General features: G+C 43.1%; 1 protein-coding gene and 1 long non-coding RNA gene across 8 annotated transcripts in view; one reads left to right on the top strand and one right to left on the bottom strand.

Annotated features, from left to right (window-relative positions):
• Nucleotides 1-20,696, top strand: part of MAPRE3 (microtubule associated protein RP/EB family member 3) — a 664,975-nt gene that overhangs the window by 202,561 nt on the left and 441,718 nt on the right. The window lies entirely within an intron of this gene.
• The window catches only part of LOC138295378 (uncharacterized), a 382,460-nt gene that overhangs the window by 224,256 nt on the left and 137,508 nt on the right, over nucleotides 1-20,696 (bottom strand). Inside the window, exon 3 of the long non-coding RNA XR_011203586.1 lies at nucleotides 2,666-2,733. This is a non-coding gene — a long non-coding RNA (uncharacterized lncRNA). The remainder of the gene's footprint in view (nucleotides 1-2,665; nucleotides 2,734-20,696) is intronic.

Below are 20,696 nucleotides of genomic sequence, written 5' to 3'. Positions count from 1 at the left end.
AAAGAAGACAGAGAGGTCCTTCAAGCCGCCTTGAAAAGTCAGGCCACTATAATGGCCAATAATCAATTAGTTCATGAGACTGCTCTTCAAAAACTGACCGATACAATTGCTGCCAGTAAAGTACACCCGAATGTGCCGAGCTCGGTATTACAAAAATATCAGGAGGGAGAGGATCCCGACTCCTTTTTTAAGAACTTTGAAAGAGTAGCCTCATCAGCTCAATGGCCTGAAAACCGATGGGGTCAATATATCGCTCCCCTCTTAACAGACACACTCCAGTCCGCTTATCAGGCTGCAAATCCTGGGGGCACCACCCCATATTCCGATATTAAGAAGAGTATTTTAGAACGAGTGGGGCATGATACTGAGTATTATAGGACAAAGTTTTGCAAAGTGAAATGGGGACCAAATGAAGATCCACGTACATTTTACTACCGGGTGAAAGATCTAGGACTGAAGTGGTTGGGGCCCTTAGGGACTGACCGTGAAGATGTCATCAAGGCCATTATCTTAGAACAATATTTAGATTCACTTCCTACGAGCACCCGGAACTGGATAAGACAGCACCCTAAAATCGACACCGAACTAGCAGTCGACTTGGCATGCGCCTATCACAGATCAGTGGATGTGAAAAGCCAAACTTCCAGACCCCTGAGCAAAAACTACCTGTAACTCCTCCCCAATATACAACCAGACGAACCCCTGAGGAGCCAGGATCCTCCTCCCGGAGTACAGAGAGAAACCCCATGCAACAACCTCAGTGTTTCAGTTGTGGGGAGTGGGGCCACCTAGCCCGAGGATGTCCAAAGAAACATGAGGGAGTAGAACCAATGGAGATAGGGGTTACTCGAGGGAGAGTCCTGTGCATAGGAAAAGGTGATACGTCTTTTAAATATCCCCTGCAAATAAATGGACAATTGGTCATGGCCTTGATTGACTCCGGGTGTAGTCAGTCAGTGATACGTCGAGATATAGTCAAGTCTGTAAATTCCAATGCGGAACACTGGGTGACGATATGTTGCATCCATGGGGACCGAGCTCAGTATCCCCTTGAATTGGTAGAAATAGAGTGGAACACCTATCATGACTTCCTCTCCATGGGACTCATGGATAACTTGATAGAGGACTGTGTCATTGGGACTGATTACCAGCGGTTTAATGATATTCTAGACCAAACACGGAAGCCCAACCCTATCGATTGCTGGTGGGTTGCCGCTCCATTTCGGGATACCCCCATTTACAGCCCCCCCGAACGGAAAAAACTAACCCGAAAAGAGAAAAGGGCAGAAAAACAAAAACATGCTAGTAATCAAAGACAGAAGGAAGCCGAGAAAACAGTGGCCAATATAACCAGCTCCCCAGTGTCATTTAGAATAAGCCAACGCGAAGATCCCACCCTCGAGCACGCCTGGAGAAGTGCCAAAAGTGACTCTAACCGAGAGGTAGGTCCCCACTTTATAGTACATAAGGACCTATTATATCGAGTATCTACGACAGTAAATGGAGAGAAACGACAACTAGTGGTCCCTGAGCCCTACCGGACTTGTTCCTAGCTCACAACCAGCCTGGAGGAGGCCATTGTGGCCGTGAAAAAACAGAGGAATACTTATTGAGACGTTTTTACTGGCCGGGAGTCTATGCTTATATTCGAAGGTACTGTGCCCACTGCCCAAAATGCCAACTAGTAGAACCAGGAGCCACCAGAAGAGCCCCGTTACATCCACTACCAATTATAGATACCCCCTTCAAAAGAGTACGCATGGACTTGGTCAGACCTCTGTTACCATCTACTAAGGGCCATACTCATATCCTCGTTCTGGTTGATTACGCCAGTAGATATCCTGAGGCAATTCCCCTTACCAGTACCACCACCAAAGCCGTCGCTCAAGCTATGATAGCATTTTTTTCACGGGTTGGTTTCCCTGAAGAAATTCTTACCGATCAAGGGACACCATTAATTTCTGGGCTTATGAAACAGATATGTAAGTCCCGTTCATGGGATGGGGTATGTAGGCGGGTGTCGTCCACCTCGCCTACCAACGAACAGTCATGGCGCCGTCGGAGCACCTCCTCCGTCCCCATTACACGTCGTCAAGGAGACGCGTGGGGGCGGTACACCTGATCGGCACCGGACTTCCGGACTGCCGCATCGGAAAGGGGGAAGGACGCCATAAAGAAGAGGAACACCGAACCAGATGGGAGAGAGACGAAAGAAGACGTCGAGACGGAGGAACCTACCGGAGCAGAACCGAGTGCGGCCAAAACGAGGACGAAGGAGCAGAAGCCCAGCCCATGCGCTGGAGCTGAAGAGAACTCACGAGAGAGAGAGAGAGAGAGAAATCCTTCCACGACCCAGGAGGGGCGTGGCTGCACAAGGTACGGGCCATATTCAGGGGCACCCACATTAAAGGGGTAAGTGGGAGGTGGAAGGAGACTGGGGAGGGCGGAGAGGAAAAAAGGCCGATTGGTTTGGGTGCTGGGGACTTGGGAGCCACAGACCACCTTACCAGCCTATCACTAGCCTGACACAGCCACAGTAACCACCCGCTTTTGCGCTCTTTTTTCTGACCTAACCTCCATCAACACACCACCTCCTGTAGTTCCTTCCCTCACACCCCCCTGTACTAACAAGATAATACAGATAGTAAATTACTGTCCTACTTACCTGGACTTATCCTCTTGTTCTTCCGAGAGTCCACGGGAACCCAGAAGAAGCTATCGGAAGATCGCCACCTAACAGAAAAAGGAAAGAACACTAAGGACACGTACAAACCACCTAGCACCTCCAATAGAAAATCCCCGGAGAAAGACTAAGGAGAAGTTCAGCTACTTACCCAATATCTTTACTATAATTAATAAACCAGCGCTACGGCCTTATAGAACCATAAACTCTGAGTCCGAGTCCTCTGTACCACTGAGCCCAAACCCCCCCCCCCCCCTCCACAGTAACAAATTTCCATACATTCATTCAAGTTTTATCAAGTGGAGTCTTTTTTTTGTTACTACAAATGGTTCCCTATTTTCCTTGAATGTGTAGATATACTTTAAAGCTTTTTGAGGAAACTATTTTGTATATTTCTTCTGCTCGATGATCTTGTAAATGGAGTGGGTTGTTGATTGAGTCAGAAATTTGTGATTTATGAAAATTTCGTTTTTTATTAAGGGCCACTTTAAGTTTGAGGGAATAATAAAAGGTAGAGTTTGTTAGATTGTGTTGCAATTGGAAAACACCAGAGGAGGTAGTCTTCTTTATTAACTACATCCTTAACATAGTATGTGCCTCCTGTAATCCATGCTTGCCAGAAAGACAGTTTACTGACAATTTCAATTTGGAAATTGTCCCATCAGAAACCAAAAGCTGATTTACCTAATTTGATTTTACTCAATTTGTCTAAATATTTAAAAGCTTCTATAGAGTCTTTTCAAATGTTCTAAGAATGTTTAACATTAAGATGTTTCATGGTTAGGGTACTTATTGAAGTCATGGGTTTTAGAAAATCTTTTTCTATTTGCACCCACAAATGAGGTGTGTGCGAAAACTGGGCTGATTGCAGAAGTCCCCTAACTTTTCCCCCATTGTTCACTTATACTGGTGTGTTTCTGACTCCGATGGTGCCCCGGGCACTGCTAAACAGTCCCAGGGCCTGTGCTCTGATTAAAATGGATATGCAAATCAGGCTAATTATAATTGGCTGTACCAATCTACCCATAGGTCCCTAGTATATGGTAGGGCATGTAGGTTTAGGGACCCCAGCATTTGTAGTATACACATAGGTGCACTGCTGTGGTACCCAGTGCCATTCTAAAGGCAGGCCTACCTTGCTGGCTGCTTTTAAGTGAAAGTTAACCCCAAATTCGACTTTGGAACTAAAAGTACTAAGCAACCTTATTTGTACATATCAGTCACCCCTAGGGTATGCTGTAAGTGCCCCTAGAGTTGGGTGCATTGAAACTATAAGCAGGGACTTTATAAAAGATCTTTTTAAAATCCTAGTGAGGGAAAAATAGCGAAACTTGTTTTCCCCCATTGTAGCGAATGGGCTCAATAGGCTAACATGGAGAGACCTTATTTTAAAATAATAGGTTTATTTTCCATAGGAAGAAGTTAAATATGGCTTGTTTAGTATCAAATTAAAATTTATATTAAATTCAACAACTTGCAACTGTTGAATTTCAAATAACTTGTACCTAGAAAGAGTTTTAGAATGCTTACTAAAAGTTAGTAACTTCAGCCCTGTAGTGCCCTTCTCTAATTGGTCAGCCTCTTGCAGCCTGAGCCAGGCTGCCTTGGTGTGGTGTGAAGTGGCCTGGGCTGAAACAACGGATGCATCTGGTGGGAGGAGATCTGCCTCAGCAGACGGTAGAACAGAATGGGGGGAGAGCAGCCAAACCGGTCTTCAAAGGAAGGAAGGAAGGATGGACATTTGGGACAGCAACTGTACCTCCCCCATTTCCTGCAAACCCAGCCAGCCAGGTGCTCCCTCATTAGATTAAGGAAGGACTGTGTAAGGGAAGCTTAGCCACACCAGTGGTTGGGTTCAGCCAGACCTAAACTCTAAGATTTAATTTTTGCCATGTTGAATTTTGGAGGAATGTTGCTCCCTGGGATTGATTTTTGCCACACTTTCCAGGAAATGGTCACTCAAGAGGGTGGTGGCCTGCACATGATTGGACAGAGCCCCCACCCCCCCCCCACACTGTTTTCCACCCCAGGAGCAAGGATAATATTGACAAAGCTGCACCCCACCTCAGATCCCTACAGGAACAAGACAAGAAGAACTGCCCTGCTGGACCCCTGGCCTGCACCTGGACACTGCACTCAGAAGGACTGCACCAGCTGCACACTTTGGCTTCACCACCAAAAGGCCTGTCTTCTACTGCTTCAAGGAGAGACTCCCTGTTTGCTACAGGTAAAGAATAACTGACTAGGGTCCCCTGCATCAAGCCCTGAAGAAATTGACCAGTGGTCATTTTTGGATTTGAACCTGGTGCATTCTGGGAGTTGGAGTCCCAACCCCCAAGGATCAACTCAGAGCTTCTGGAACCTTCTGGTGAGTTATGGGCTCTTAAAGAACCCTAAAAGAACTTCTGGAAGAAGATCCAGGTGTTTGGAGTAACTTTGGAAAAAAGCCTCAGAAGTGGACCGAGATGACGTTGTGAGTCAAGCCGCCTTACATTGACCACAACCTGACCTGACTTGCAGATTCATCCTGCTGAAAATCTCCGGTGCCCCAGACTTCCAGAATTTCCCTGGGGGAAGGCTATCCGACGACTCTAAATCGGCCTGCTGTGGACTGTCGTCTGATGTCTGAGAGAAAAAAAGCTCCCAAAAACTTTCTAAGTCTGAACGTAAAAATGTTGACTGGGGCTTCCCACGCAGTGGATCCGAGGAGGGCTCCAGGGAGGTTTTCTTAAATTTCAACTTTGTCCCAGATGAAGATTTCGAGCCCCTGAAAAATTGTCCAAGTCCGAACGTAAAATCCTTGACCGAGGTCTCCTGCAACGCATATCCGAAGAGGGCTCCAGGGAGGTTAAATTTGCTTTGTGAGTTTGTCCCAGTCCAGAATATCTTCAAGAAAAAGACTAAGTACAAAGGTAAAACTTTAACCGAGGCTTCCCGTGCACTGTAGCGAGCAGGGCTCCATCACGGTCGGCCTCAAGTTTTGTCTTTGCCCCATTGGAGTGCAACCAGATATCCAGATTGGCGCTTTTAGTTTCTATGTGCTAAAAAACATTTAACCTTTAAAAATTCATTTTTCTGGTTCCCTTTATTGGATTGTTGCTTTTTTATTGTCATTTTAAAGGTAATATCTATTTTTATTAATTGTTGTTGGATTTTTATTGTATTTTGTGTTTTACTTATTTACTATTTTGTGATGTTTAAATGCTTTACACACCTTCTCCTAAATTAAGCCTAACTGCTTGTTGCCAAGCGAGCAAGGGTTGAGCTGGGATTCATTTATTGAGAGCCTGACTGGCCTAGTGGGTGTTTCTGGCCTATTGATAAGTGTGGGTACTTACCTGCCCTTAACAACTATCCAATTTCCAACAAGGTAGAGGTCACGCTGTACCCAGTATGTTGTTTGTTTCCGTAAATAAAGTTAGTTGTTGTTTAATGAGATTTCGAGACCTGACCCCACCCTCTTCCCTGTCAGTGCTTATTTTATTCATAGCAAATCTTGATTTCTTATTTCGCCTGATAACATTTTAAATTATACTGTTGACTGATTTGTAGAAGGACTGGGATAGAAAACATAATAGTAGCAAAGTTGATCTGGGGACTATTATTATTTTGACAGGTTATTATATGTTTAGGGAACTAAGTATCAATCTCATTTTGAATTTGATTTAAGATTTTGCTTTCAGTATTGTCTTTTGTGATGTACAGAAATCAGTGAAACTCTAATCGTAAGGATTTCATTTTGGTTGATTGCCATTGCAAATTGTTTTTGACTGTTAACCGAGGTATAAAGAATATTTAAGTGGAAAACCTCTGTTTTGCGCATGTTTAGCATGCATCCTGAAACCTTCATATGCAATGTGACTGTCTAGAATGTATAAAAGAATAAAAGTGGACATCCTCCGCATAGGCTGCAACCTTCTCGAAACTGGAATCAAAGGGGATACCCTTGATTGCTGTGTTTCGACTGATATTTATTAGTAGTGGTTCAATTGTTAATGGGAAGAGTAGTGGTGATGAGGGGCAACCTTTACACGTACCTTGCAACAATTGGAATTTTTCGGAGAGGGAACCTTTAATTCTAACTTGTGCCGTCAGATTAGCATATAGCGCAAAAATCATAGTTTCAAACAGTGGCCCATAGTCAAATTCTCATAACACACAGTTTTAAGTTACATCCAAGAGACTTTTCGAATGGCTTCTCAGTATCTAAGGCCATTGCCATTTGGAGGTTATGACAATAACTTCACCTTTTCAGTTAATTGTGCTAATAATCTAGGGTTGTCTGTGGCAATTCTTCTGTTAATGAAGCCAGTTAGTGGTGTGTTTATTAAGGCTATAAGATGTTCCTCTAATCTGAATACCAAAATGTTAGTGAACATTTTGCAATCTGCATTTACTAGAGAAATTGATCTGTAGTTTTATTGTTTTGTGGCCTTTACTGACTTAATGTATCACCACTATTTTGGCTTCTTAGTAGTTAGGTGTTGTAGGCCCAGTAGTCACATAATGAGTGAAAAACTTCCGCCTGTGGTTCATTAGATGGAGAAAGAAAGATTTATATAAGCTGTCAGAAAACCTGTCTGGTCCAGATGCTTTACCATTTTTGAGCGAATTAACAGCCTTAACGTTTCCAGCTTTAGTAATTGGTTTAAGTTTTGATTGTGCCTCAGAGGTTAATTTTGTTATACAGGTATTATTTAGGTAATTTTGGCAAACATTAGGATTTAAATGAGTGATTGGATTACAAATTGTTTTATAGTAATCATGAAATATTTGAGGGATTTCCATGATATCTGTTGTAGTTTGTCCCCATTAAGTTCTTATTGCTGCAATAGAGAATTTGAGTTTTTAGATTTGAGGTAGCTGGTAAGTGTTTTCCCAGCCTTATTGAATACACCCAGTTTATTGCCTTTTGGTTGTTTACCCATTCATGAGCTCTGCTGCAATTTGTTATTTTCTTATTTTAGAGTATTTAAAATACTTAGCATCTCAAACAAATTCCCTTTAGTTGACAGGTCTTTTAATTTCTGATTCTAAAGACTTTTGTTAGTCTCTTTAGTTTTGTTTGACATGTTTATTATGTGACTCCTGGTTGTACCTTTTATCGTTTCCCAGATTATTTCAGGTGAGGGAAGAGGGGAGGAATTTCTCTAAAACAGTTAAAGAATGCTTGGATATGCTTCTCTTTTGCTTGTAAGTTAATTCACAGTTCCTTTGTTCACGTTCCTTAGCTTCTCTTTTTTTGTTTGATTCATAATAGTTTTATCTAAGGAGATACAGTATTGGTTCTGTTTTAAGATTATAGCAGTTTGGGGTCAAAGTATCTTTCACAAAGGTATAGTCAATCCTGGAATGTGAATTATGTGGGTGGTAGTTAAAAGTAAATTGACTTCTAGCTGAATTATGTAATATCCGAATGTCTGAAAGTTTAAGCAAGCATGTGTTTTTTAGTTGTTTATGAGCTTTGTTGGGTCGATATTTACAGGTGGACAACCTATGGAGGACAATATCCATTGGTAAATTGAACTTGCCTCCTAATATAATGTTGGTGTGGTCGGGATCTCATTAATTCTCCTCTTAAGCTCTAACCAGAATTGTGGATCATCAGGAGTTGGGGCATATACGTTCACCACATAGAGGTCACTGCTGTCCTTAATTGCCTTGATAATCAACCATCTACCTGCCATGTCAATTGTTTTACAGCCCGTCTTTTTAGACAAAAGGATGAGCACACCATACTTTTTTTTTTAAAATCTGGAGAAAATGCAAGTCCAGAGTACCAGTGCCCTAACAAACTTTATGTAATCATGTCACCCAGTCGTGTCCTGTAGGAGAAGACTGTCACCTTTCAGCTTCAGAAAATAATATTCAGTAATTTTTCTTCTCTTAACACCCCATGGAATTCAGCAACAAAACTTTGATAGGGTTATTATTCATAAAGTGTTACTTGGGCTGTCAAGTGATAAGGATTATCTATATATTGTTTTCCTATCAGTGTTTGGGAGGTACTGTGTGTCGCAACCCCACTGTGAAGCATAAAACATTTTGGTAAACGTTTGCAAATCAGTAATGTGGTCAGGCATATATAGAAGAAAGGAAAGATCAAAGCAGGAAAAAATAACCTTTCTTGAACCAAAGGTAAAAAAAAAAAAAGCTGAAAATAATTGACATTATAAATGGCTGCAAAACTGTAAACCTCCCAACCCACCCACCAGCCTCAGGCAATGTTGTGAAGCTACGAGAGACTTGTGTCCTTTCAGATTGTCACTCACCCCCCCGAAGCCAAAAGAAACATCATGTATATATTACAACATTTGCATATAACTGGAGAACAATGATCAACTTTGTATGAATCCGTCTATGAGGAGCCTGTATGTAAATTATTATTCAACATATGCTGAGTAGCCCTGGTTGCTACTTCTGTGTTTATGTAAATACATATTAATTGCAGAGCTTGCAGTGCGATTAAACAGGAGAACTTTGAATAGCACTTAAAACCATGAATAGAGAATCCAGACTCTATCAACAACCAAATAAGATGACTGTAGGGTTATGTCTGTTGTAGGCTAAAAGCTGAATTGTAGAAATATGTGCCTTGCAGAGTTGCAGGAAAATGTTACACATAATGGGTTGTTATGAGAATAATATGCGACTACTGAGGCTGGTGTGTTTATAGTAGGTATTAATGCCTAGTCAAGAGAATACTGAAGAGTGATAAGAGCATTAGGAATGTAATACCATATACACCAACATGTTAGAAATTCTGGATAACACGTCTACTACTGTTTAAAAAATATAGGAGCTATGTTGAGCTTGGTATAGGTCTAGAGATACAGACGTCATACTTACAATGTACTAACAAACATGTATCCTAAATGCACAGAAAGTAATGTAGGTATTGAATAGGGAAAATGGGCTAAATGTGGAGCCAAAAAAGGCTGGTCTTATGGTAAGGCAGAATAGTTGTTGCCGATTAAATTACTTTCTGAAAATAAAACTGACATTTCAGTCTGTTGTTGATTTGAGATGAAAGTGTGCAGATCTGGTAGGTCCTCTAAGAACAAGGTTTTGCCTTTATGGAAGAGTCTGTTTGTCCAATTTAGCATATGACAATTAAATGTTCAGTAGTTTGAGGTCATTTCTGAGACCAAGGAAGCTTTTCCTTTTAGACGCTGTCTCTTTTGCATAGTCTTGATCTTCCTATGTCTGCACTGTTGCAGATAACATATTTGACTTTCCTCATATGTTAGAGAATGTTTTCAGAGTGCTGGTATCTTAAACGTATCTGTCTAGGCAATTTGAGCGATGGAACAAGTCTTGTGGGAATACCATGCACTCTTTCCATTTGGAAGGGTTTGTCAAAGATGATTCCCAAAGTTTGTGATATCCACTGCTCAAGGAAAGAAACCCAGACCTCTGCATGTTAAGAGTGGCCAAATATTCTTAAGTCACCCCTCATGTTTCTGTTGTCAAGGTCTGTTTTCTCTAGATAGTGTGGTGATTTTCTTTGGTGAAACATCAGTTTCTTGAGTTTTGTGTTTTCGTCTTCCACCCTTCTGATTGTTGATTGTGCTTCACTGGTGCTTGCAGGAGATTCATATTGGTTTTGGTACTTTGTGTTAGTTCATGGAGAACAGAAAGGCGTTGCACGATTAAATCCACGTTTGAGTTAGTACTGGTTTGCTGCTTATTTTCAGTGCGTGAATCCATTATAGGTGGATCCTGCTTAAGCCTTTTGAGCGCCAATTTCTGCTCTTTACTACCTTTTTGATCCTTTTCTTTGTGGTCTTTTTTTTGTGCACAACTGTTTAGCATATACAGTTTGATTTCCCTATTAAAAACATGGTGATGTTTGTTCTGAGAAAGTTCAACACACTTTATTTAGATTAACAAGATATCAGTAAAGGTCCAGATAGCCTCACAGGGGTGAAGAAAAGAACTCTACGTCGAATCTTGAGGAGGTTGTTCTCCTGGGAAATGAGCACACTGGAAGCATGGGTTTGGACCCAAAGTGCCCCAGAATTATGCTGAAATTATGCATCAGAGTATGGAGCAGATATTTGACGTGGCTCTCCAAGCATATTATAAGATAAACAGAGATTACCTTGTACTTCAGCTTGTTAGGAGTTTAGAGAAATCAGTTGAATTCATTTTTCTTCTTCCCTGGAATCTGTGCAGGATAAGGCAGTTGTTGGCATATCTCGGGGTATTTTTGGACTATGGTCTGCTGTTAATTATCTCTCTGTCTTATTTCTGCGCTTTTTTGTTTTCTTTCTTTGTGTGCGACACCTTTCTAAAGTACTTAGAAACGGGACAACCTTATAAAGAGCTGGTAAGTGAACTCCTTTTGTTCTTCTGCAGGTGTGAAGCGTGTATGGAGCCTTGTGAGTGTGGGATGTTAACAAAGCATCTCAATATGGATGATGTGGACCTCCAAATATAGGAAGGCTGTTGCCATACAAGTGACTCCATTGCATGCTTGGTGGGGAAATTATGTATGCCGTCTTCTGCCTACTATGCCTAGCAGGTATTTCACCTCTTGTTCCAGTGGCTAAAGCGACCACTGCTAAAATGTTACTAGTCTACCATTTTGGAGGGAGAGATTGGCACATACATGTTCTTTTATCAGATCACATAAATCATCAGACTGTTTCCTCCTTGCACTAGTGTATTCTAGGGCTCTTTAGAAGCTCAGGTCTTTCTTGTTCCACCAGCTGCAATGTGTTTCTGAACCTGTTAATTCGCCTCCGTTCTCCCATTTCAGAGGGAGCTTCCAAGCTAGGCGGCCATCTTTCACTGGCTCAGACCATGCCTCATATGGAACTTAAGAATTTAAACTTTTCTGCTTACTGTCCTCATCACAATGTGATGATGGATGTTCTTCTTACTGCCACCAGCCAGCTACTAGGATACTGCAGTCCAGCAGATGGCCGGTGATTGCAGCTTGTTGTCATGGAATTTCTTTAGATTGTCTCCAGGCTAATACTGTACACATTCTTCAGTTTACCTCATAGTAGAAACCAAAATGCCGTTCAACTAGGATAGTGAAGGGATGTGTATCTGCAATATTTTCTTGTATTTTTATCCTGATCCATAGTGCATTGTTTCAGATTCTGGTGGTGCAGACTTTTTGAAAGGGTTAAAGCCCTTTACTGTTCATTAATGGTATTTGATTTTGCTCTTCACATTTAAAATGGCTCCTCCTTTTGAGCCGTATCATTCTTGGCAATTAAAATTTCCTTTACGGAAGCCAGTTTTTCTTTTGGACATAACTTGTACCAGAAAAGATAGCCCGTTGCAGGCTCGCATAGCTTCTCAGTTTTCTACTATTTCCAAAAGACATTGTGACACTTAAGGTAAAGTCTTTCCATTCAAAAGTGGTTTCTGATAGTCGCATCAATAAGGTCTTGTCATTATCTTCGCTTTTCCTCCACTTCATCCTTCCAGGAATAAAGAACATCTTCATAGGTTAGACCATAGAGAGACTTGGAGTCAGTGTATTCACAATACACAGCCCTTTAGAGTGGATGCAGCACATTTGTAATGTTTGACGTTTTCTACGTTGAGTAGTAGGGACAGAAACCGACCTTGGAGATAGACTTTGCTTCGCTGTCAGATATTGTTAAGAAATAGCTGGGAAGTCACACCTGAAGGTTTTTGTATGCAGTCCCTAATGGGTGCCTTTACTAAGTGGTGTCTCATCTGCACCAGCTTTGCTGAGAGGAGCACTCAATTTAGACAGATTAGCGAGGCGGCTTCCAGCTCCTTTGTCCACTCTTCCAAGAAACATTTGTATTTGAATTTGTAAAATAGAGAATGTGCCCACTTTGGAAAGGTTGTTCTATAGTCTTTATTTAGTTTAATTTCTTGTAGCGACATTCTCAGCCCTTCTTTTGGAAGAAGAATTAGTGAGTCGTTCAAGCGAAAGATCTCTGGGAGTGAGCATTCATTAGAACCCTTTTACCCATGTTCTGTAACATCTTATCTGAAGAATGACGTAGCTCTCACAGAGTCCTTGCCACCCTCCTGTCCCTCCTCTAACTAGATGGAACTAATTTCAAAGGTGCTGTGGTTCCATATACAGCTAGCATGACGTCACATACAGGCCCTTGTGTCTTAGCTACTGACATTGCCAAAGTGTCATCTGATGCCATTGATTGGCTGTGGCAGAATTTGTTTTCCATATCAGTTTAGAATATCGGAAGGGTTGAAGTGAACAATCTAAGGGACCTTTCTCTTCCATCAAAACCGTATTATTCATTATTTAATATAATTATATTTCATCATTAGTGTAATCATTGTAGAAACACGATTTTCTAGACTGATGCATGAGCCCCCTCTTTACACTCACTTAAATACCAGACTGGGGGCATGGGGAGTGTGAAATGAAAGCCCGCTCTAGTCACCGAGCTGTGACTAGGTACATTTCCACCCACTTCAAGTAGTAAATCTAAGTTTTATACCTTCTAATCGTCAATAACTACACTTTGGGGACCCTAGAATATAACCTTTTATGCACAGGGCCACAAACCAGTGCTTACGTTATTGGCTCTGTTGTGTTCTGGACCGCTATGCATGACCCTTTAGGTACTGACTAGCTCGACAAATACGATTTAAAAAAGAAAAATGCCTTTAACAACTTGCTCAAGGCAAACTGGTCTTCATTTCGCCGATTTTCAAGACTACACTTGCAAATAAATGTAGCTTGGTCAGGGAAGCTAATTCCAACTACTGACATCCTTCTGAACTTGGGAGCAGAAATACAATGTTTAGATAAATATGGTCACCCCGGGACATTGTCAGAAGTCTACATTTTCTCTTGAAAATGTCCAGTAATATAAGGAGACTTGAAATAATTTGTGTAGGCCACAAACAGCCAGTTCAAGGCCATACGCCCCATACAATGTGAAAGACTGGCATGTGGGATAGAAGTAATTGTAGGCCTGTGTGCAGGAGAAAAAGGGAAAGCCTAATTGGCACAGAGAGAAAGGAGCCCCAGGAGAGTAGACAGGAAGCAGAAGTGAGTGTTAAGAGAGGGTACCTACCGTGAAGGAGACAAAAAGGTGGAGTAGGTAGGACAAGAGACATGCATAGGTGGAATGTATATGAGAGGAACAGTGAAGGTATGGCTATGGCAGATGGAGGTACGCAGAGACTGGGCTAGAATGCATATAGTCTGGTCAGAGAGAGGAGCTGCCTAGAACATGAGGCTGTTTTCCTATCTGTAGGCGGAAGGAAAAGCAAATCAAGTGTTCATAAAGAATGCAATGACCATGCACCTCTTCAGCATTCTCCGGGGAGTGCCTAACTGATGATATGCGCTATTGGTAAAGCTCGGTCGGTGTTCGGCAGGTCACCTTCATAGGTAAGTGGGCAGGGTCCATGAAAAGAGTGTCAACCAGGAGATATCAAAGAGTTTCTTCTCTGTCTTTTTACCTCTTACATGAACAGCAGGTCTACTCAGTTCTGCTAGGAAGGATACTTACGGAATTCAGTTTTCATTATGTGCGTCCACTGATCCCAGTTCTATATCTGAAACTCTGAGGGAGAAGATTATCTTAATTACTTAGTACCGAGGGAGATTGGTCTACCATCCAGAGCTTGGAGTTGTATTCTCTGTTACTAGATCGATTTAGATTTACTGTTGGAAGAGGTTTGGTGTTCGGACAGTAATGTGGAACCATTTTCCAGTGAGCGCATATGCTTGCTTTAACCTTTGTAGAGTGTCGTGCATCATCTAATGCAGCTGTTGTCACTTCCAGTAAAGCCTGAATTACTCCACAATTGGATTTATTTTGGTGCCACCTAGAGCCAGTTGCGAGGATTAAAGATGTCCGATCTGCTTTGATATTTCAGAAGATGGAATCTCTCTGGGGAGATTAGACTATTCATCAGAAATCCCCAAAACGAGGCAAAGTAACTTGTTCTTTGTCTCCATTCTCTCTCCGGAGTTTTAATTAATTACACTAAACAAAAAATAATTTAATTATTTCAGTTCTTATTTTTAACAAAAAGATGTCCAACCTTTTGAGGTTTCAATCATCAAAAGCTTAGTTTGGATATAATGCAGACATTCTTCAAGGTCTCTTCATGATTTGACGTGTTTTATCGGCAGTGTTGAAGATGAGTTTAAAGGTAAGGCTTCTTTTGGGAGTGGGACCAGTCATAGATTTTCTGCTGCATAGGAATTCCTTCCACATTGTGACAAAAAATACTTGTTATAGCAGGGATCTTAGAAAGTAATGTCCAAACAGGTTTTGGAAGACTCTAGATCAGATGAGGATGTGGCAAATACCAAACAACAAATCATTTCTATGTTTTTTTTGTACAGGAAAATAACACTGTAGGTTAATAGAAGAACACATTGCTGTAATGATGTGAGTAACTGCAAGGCTAAAACTCTGTTGGCCCTCCTGGCGTCTTGCCCGAGGATGGAACCGTTTGACAGAGGGATAGTTGTCCTGTGATGCTCAGGACTAGGGTTGTTTTGTATAGGTCTGCTAAATGAACAAGTATTGGCAAAGCCAATACGTTTTGACCATAGGCCGCTTTATAGCATTCTTTTTTCTTCTTTCAGTGGGGGGGAGGGGGAAAAAAATGGACGGGAGGGAAGAATGGTAGACGAAGAAGAAATGGGGACGGGAGGGCAGGAAAAGAAACATGTTGGGGCAGGTGCAGTAAGGTAAAATAAAAGCTCTGTGAAGTGGCCGGCTTTGATCGCATCCGCATTTTTTTTTTTTTTTTTTTTTTTAAAGAAATAGTATTTGAATCATAGAACAAGCAACGGATGACCAGCAGAAGGACACTAATTACAGTTAATCTGTGCTTGGTTCATGCGCCACTGAAGGAAAAGGAAGTGATGTATGGTAAGCACTGCCCAATTAGAAGGCAACATAGAAGAGTGACAATGCTGCAAACAAATGGTAAGCAATGAGCGGATGCCAATCCCATTGTAGAACATAAGAGTCTCGCAAGCGAGAACGACTACACTTGTGAATGCTCAATCAGGTGAGACCTAAATAGTAGGTTGCGAGTTTCGGTGAATGAGACGTGTTGGTGCTTGGGAGTATTTTTCAATAGAATTAGGTTAGTAAAAACCTAAGTATGTGCCTTGGAGAAACTGTGACAAAGCTATGATGCTGCGTTTTAGTGGCACCTGTTTTTTCTGTACTGTCGTACAAGGGTCCCTGGTACCATCTCTGCCAAATGTTTTACCAAGAATTGTGTGGCGAGGAAGATGGCGATTTGCAGTTTGGGGAATTTCAGTGTCCACTAGATACTTAACGGGTGGCTTTAAAGCGTGTGAAGCTCTATCCTGGCTAAACATCTTTAGGTGATGCACACACTGTGGATTTGTGTGGCTGCTTTGACAAAGTGTGAATTGTCCTTTGACAACGCTCTATGCTTCAAGAGTTCAAGCGCAGTATTGGAGCTAGCATGCATCTTAAACTAGTCATGCTGAAGATGTGTATCTTTTGTTTACAGGTTGTAGCTCACTGGCTCTCGGTGACTGTTGCTGTCCGCCCGCAGTTGTGGGTTAATCATTGTGTAGGTGCACCATTGCTTGCAGTAGAGCACCATAAACGTCACTGCGTCGCAGTGTGTATGGTTGTGTGGGCCAAGGAGAGCTGGGCCGTCACTGCCAGCGCTGCCGTTTCCATTCCCGTTAGTGAAAAGGTGTATTCATGGGCCACGGTGTGATGAGTTCAGCACAAAGAGCGAGAGTTACTGGAAACCAGATGAATTATGCAATTGCTGCGCTGCTTTGCCTGCGCATCATTCTTCACCAGGCTCATGGCTGACCTCAGTACCTACATCTTGGGGCGGAAGCAAGTGTTGTGAAAAAGATGTCATATTGGAAATACAAACCTGCTGACAAATGAATGCACCAAATGGTAAATACAAATACATAAACTACCACCATCATCCATTCTCCACCCCTAAACTTGGCTCAGCTTCATTGTGGCGCCCTCACCCTCAAGCTCAGATTCCTCTTAAAAACCCTGATTTTAAACACTCTTGTCTCATATGATTGCATTTTGCCGTCACGGCGAACTTCCTGCTCTACACTTTTCTCCTGTGCCAAAGCACATCAGCCCGCCTTCAAATGCATACTTTTCTTTCAGTCAATCTCTTCTCCCTTAAATAATTCCCTCTGTACTGATGTTTGCGTCGGAGTGGTCTCAGTAAAATCTGCAGGACAAAAAGAGAGCTTTTAATCTAGACCTCCCCCTACATAGGTCATGTAAACACGCCTTCTGAACTGTCGCCTCCCTCGCCGTCCTGTAAGACCGCAAACGGGATCCAGACCCAGAATGTGAGATTGGTGGCTACACACCGCCCACAAGATTGCCAAGAGTGAGACCGCCAGGCACACGCTCATTTCACATACTGATGTGTGAATTATGTCACCCTTTGAGACAGTCGGCGTTAGTCGGAGAGCCTTTGCTGCCCCCCAACCCCCGACCTTTTTAGAATGGTATGCTGTGAAAATTGGCTGGTGGAGTTACATTGTCCTTAGTCACTTGTAATCTGAAAGACTACTGCACAACCACTCAGTCACCCGTGAGTCTGTCTAGCCTCCTTGGCTAGTGCACTGTCAACTCCCTCATACTTTCCGGGCTGACTTGAATAGGAGCCCTTTTTCACTGGTCTGTTCAATCTCCCTCTTAACTTGCTTGCCACCGTTACTACTTCTTATGTGCCCATAAGACTGTAGCACTTGGTGGTGGTTCCCCCACACTAGGAGTACTTGTGCTACAAGTTGCAAAATGGTCTGCTGTAAACTCACTTGCTGAGTATCTAGCTTTTCCCTTTTCTGAGATCCCTCCTGCCGTATTGCCCCACCCTAATCCTGTATGGGTATGACCTATGGCAAAGTTCCCGTGATGGATATGCAAAACTCTAACTATGTACTTTACTTCTGTGGATATAGTTGAGGCCATCCACCATAACCAGATGTCTTATGTTGAACACAGCCCTTGCTCTCGATGGAACCTTCCTACTCTGCCCATTCCTCGTACAGAACTTGCAATGGGAGCCATGTGTTCGCAACGTTTTGGTGACGTGCCCTTCTTTCTGCCCTGTCCCAGAGCTCATGGGCACAGCTGGCTCTTCAGGGAGGAGTGCATTGTGAGAAGCGCCATCAGTTTCCCATTATCATGGTCATGTGCCGTGCCTTGAGACCGTCACGGGTGATTTGCAGCGCTATATAAATCCTGTTTGAATGATTCAAATGAACATTTTGGAGCTGATCTCAATATTTCTGGAATTGTAAACCTTTCTTCTAGTGGTGAAATCCAGAGTAGTAATGAGCAACAAGGAAAATAACCTTACCCTCTTCTATGTGAGGAAGGAAGGGGACACTCCCTTTCCAGAGTTCTGCCAACAACACCAGTGTCTCTAATTGCCGCTTGAGTAGGAAATGCTCAAGTAAGTGCCCGACTTCCATCCTAGAGGCCTGTGGGCTTACATCAATAGACACTTTGTCACTCATATTACTACCAGATTCAGCTATTTTCTTTTTGGATGGTCCTGCAGTCCAGAGGCTATCCTGATGTTGCATTTTATGGAGATGTATCTAGTTCCTACACTTTCTCAAATTCTGAAGTTTCTACAAAAGCTGGTGAATTAAGAGTGGCCTCTTTTCCTCTAGATTGGTCTTGCTCTAGCTGCTTCAAAATACTGCATCTGCCTACTTAGGAGAGGATAGATTATGTTCATGGAGGAAGGGAAGAGTGCTGCAACATCCTCTACAATCACTCTGCTTGAGTGACTAGCTCCCGAGCAGCTGACTGTTGCACACCTAGGTCCTCCACCACCAGCACTCCGAGTAAGAGCAAATGTCTAAGATTCCATCTATAGTCCCTAGTGAAGATCTTCAACAAGCTCACCTCGCTGATATATCTTTGTCATGACAACTTTTTGAGATGTAGGTGAAGGTGGACTCCTGCAGGTCTTGCCCCTTGATAATTGGAGCCTACTGGTTTAATGAATTATTTCCTCATGGACATTTAGGTCAACAAAAGACATATGATGCACCAAAGTCGCCTGCTCTCTTTGTGCAGACCCCTGACTGTCTGACAAGGCTGTTGCACAAGTCCTTGAAACCCTTTGGACTTAGTGTTTTTCAGGAGGCACACGTATTTCCTGGTTGCTGTAAGTTCAGCCAGGTGCATAAATGTGGTGGAAGCTGCAGCATCGTCCATTGTTGTTCATAGTAACAAAGGGGTTCTTTGGACTCGCATCACCTTTGGTGTGATTGTACAGCTGAGGATTGTTCCCTGACACTTTTTGCTTTCCCTCTTGCTTTCCTGGTAAATTACACATCACTCGGTCTGAATATCGGACCCCCACTATACCTTTTTTTAACATAATTAGAACCCTTCTAGTGGACTATTCATGACTTTTGGAATCAGTTATAGCAGTTGAATGACTCCTATGTCCTCTTTTGCCAGATGGCTAATGCCATGTATTACCCATTGTAGTGCACTCTTTTGTCAGGAAGCATTGCACCAGGGCTAGGAAGCGTGGCATTCTTTAATGTACCTTCAGGAACACATGGCAGGCAACTGCAGGGCCATCACTAGGCTCACATGCCTTCTTCCTAGAGTCTGCTGCCGTGTTTGCCTAAACCTGTGCACTAGGCTCACATGTCTTCTTTCTAGAGTATGCTGGCGTGTTTGCCTGAACCTGTGCACTTGGCTCACATGCCTTCTTAGGTCTGCCTGCATGTTTGCCTAAACCTGTGCACTTGGCTCACATGCCTTCTTTCTAGAGTCTGCAGGCGTGTTTGCCTAAACACGTGCACTTGGCTCACATGCCTTCTAGAGTCTGCTGCTGTGTTTGCCTGAACCTGTGCACTTGGCTCACATGCCTTCTTTCTAGAGTCTGCCGGCGTGTTTGCCTAAACACGTACACTTAGCTCACATGCCTTCTTTTTAGAGTCCACTGGCGTGTTTGCCTGAACCTGTGCACTTGGCTCACATGCCTTCTTTCTAGAGTCCGCCGGCGTGTCTGCCCGAACCTGTGCAGTTGGCTCACATGCCTTCTTTCTAGAGTACGCTGGCGTGTTTGCCTGAACCTGTGCACTTGGCTCACATGCCTTCTAGAGTCTGCTGCCGTGTTTGCCTGAACCTGTGCACTTGGCTCACATGCCTTCTTTCTAGAGTCCGCCGGCGTGTTTGCCTGAACCTGTGCACTTGGCTCACATGCCTTCTTTTTAGAGTCCACTGGCATGTTTGCCTGAACCTGTGCACTTGGCTCACATGCCTTCTTTCTAGAGTCTGCCGGCGTGTTTGCCTAAACACGTACACTTAGCTCACATGCCTTCTTTTTAGAGTCCACTGCCGTGTTTGCCTGAACCTGTGCACTTGGCTCACATGTCTTCTTTCTAGAGTCCGCCGGCGTGTCTGCCCGAACCTGTGCAGTTGGCTCACATGCCTTCTTTCTAGAGTACGCTGGCGTGTTTGCTCGAACCTGAGCAGTTGGCTCACATGCCTTCTTTCTAGAGTCCCCTGGTGTGTTTGCCCGAACCTGTGCACTTGGCTCACATGCCTTCTTTGTAGAGTCCACTAGCGTGTTTGCCTTAACCTGTGCACTTGTCTCACATGCCTTCTTTCTAGAGTCTGCTGGCGTGTTTGCCCAAACCTGTGCACTTGGCTCACATGCCTTCTTTCTAGAGCCCGCTGGCGTGTTTGCCCAAACCTGTGCACTTGGCTCACATGCCTTCTTTCTAGAGCCTACTGGTGTGCTTGTCTAAACCTGTGCTGCCCAGTGTTTCTTTCGCATTCTCCCTTTCTGTTCTCCCTTGCTTTGGAATGCACCAACACGTCGAGAATAAAGCGCTAGGATGTGGGGACTCTGCTACTTTCAGTATGTAGGCTTTTTCCCATTATCAGTGCCCTCCTGCCGAAACGTTACCCGTCGAACAAAAAATAGGCGTTGGTTGTGTGGTATCTCTCATTTAACAGATATATGAACACTTTCCAGGCCGAGAACTAGGAAACAAGGT

This window comes from Pleurodeles waltl, chromosome 5 (genome assembly GCF_031143425.1).
Source record: "Pleurodeles waltl isolate 20211129_DDA chromosome 5, aPleWal1.hap1.20221129, whole genome shotgun sequence".
Taxonomy (NCBI): domain Eukaryota; kingdom Metazoa; phylum Chordata; class Amphibia; order Caudata; family Salamandridae; genus Pleurodeles; species Pleurodeles waltl.
Note: the sequence above shows the minus strand (reverse complement) of the source record. Positions and strands in the feature narration are given on the sequence as shown.